This window comes from Cryptomeria japonica, unplaced genomic scaffold (genome assembly GCF_030272615.1).
Source record: "Cryptomeria japonica unplaced genomic scaffold, Sugi_1.0 HiC_scaffold_20, whole genome shotgun sequence".
Classification (NCBI taxonomy): domain Eukaryota; kingdom Viridiplantae; phylum Streptophyta; class Pinopsida; order Cupressales; family Cupressaceae; genus Cryptomeria; species Cryptomeria japonica.
The window spans coordinates 87,501-88,559 of NW_026728842.1; positions in this window are offsets into that span (position 1 = coordinate 87,501).

Below are 1,059 nucleotides of genomic sequence, written 5' to 3' on the forward strand. Positions count from 1 at the left end.
TCGAAGGAAGGCCTCGGCCTTAATCGCCCACGACAAACAGCTCGACGAGGCATGAAGCACCCACGGGAGCCGGAGCATGACGATGCAGAGTCTCGGTTCACAGGAGCCTGGGAAGAACATCCCGTACGGAACCCTTTACCCGAAAACATCCGAACCGCACATGCTCGCGACAGTCCTGCTGTTAGAGAATGCACCGTGCACGCGACCGAGTAAGGCCACTCAGAGACATCCATTTCCCAGGTATATGCCCCCTACGCACTTTTGGTGGCGCAACTCGCACGAACAGTCCCACCTCGACCCCGTAAACAAGCTTTTTTGCCTCGAAGAGTTCATCGGAGACGAGGAAGCAACCTTCAGTGCAACCGTAGCACTCTTTTGTGCAACCGCCCAAACAACGCCCCCTCTACCCTCTGTCGAAACACTCGGCATTGCTGCTCCCTAAGGTGAGCTTCTCCTCATAGGCAATTCCGCTCTTATCCGGTCACGTTTGTGTGCCCGAATTTCGCAAGGCAACCTCCATGGGACATGGAAAAGACTCGAGAAGAGAGCTCGCTCACGGGAGAGAGAAGCCAAGGAGACCACGAGAGTGCTGAGAGTGGGACAGCGCTGAATAGGCGGGAGAAGCCTGCGCGTATAAACGGAGATATATATCCAATTGCAACGAAGGAACGTGCCAAAGATCGAGAACAATGGCAGAAATGCTAGTAACGTGCACTTCGGGACCAACGCATCACCGGAAGACAACCGCCAAACATCGAAAGAGTCGCGATGCTCCGCAACCTACGTGCAAAGCGGTCGCACACCGGGTAAGGGAGTGAGAGCCCCAAACATAGCTGGGCGAGGCGCTCACTCCGCTCTTTAATATCTCGTTAATACCGCCAAGGAAATGGCACAAGCGCACACACACAAGCATCCTCGGAAGAGGACAGTTCGAGTGACAGGTCAAATCCAAGAGTTCCGAAGACTACCTCCAGGAACAATCGGGAACAAGACCGATTACAAGTCGTCGAGTCTGTTACTGGGCGAACACGAGATGCGCACAGGAAATCGATCAGCCCT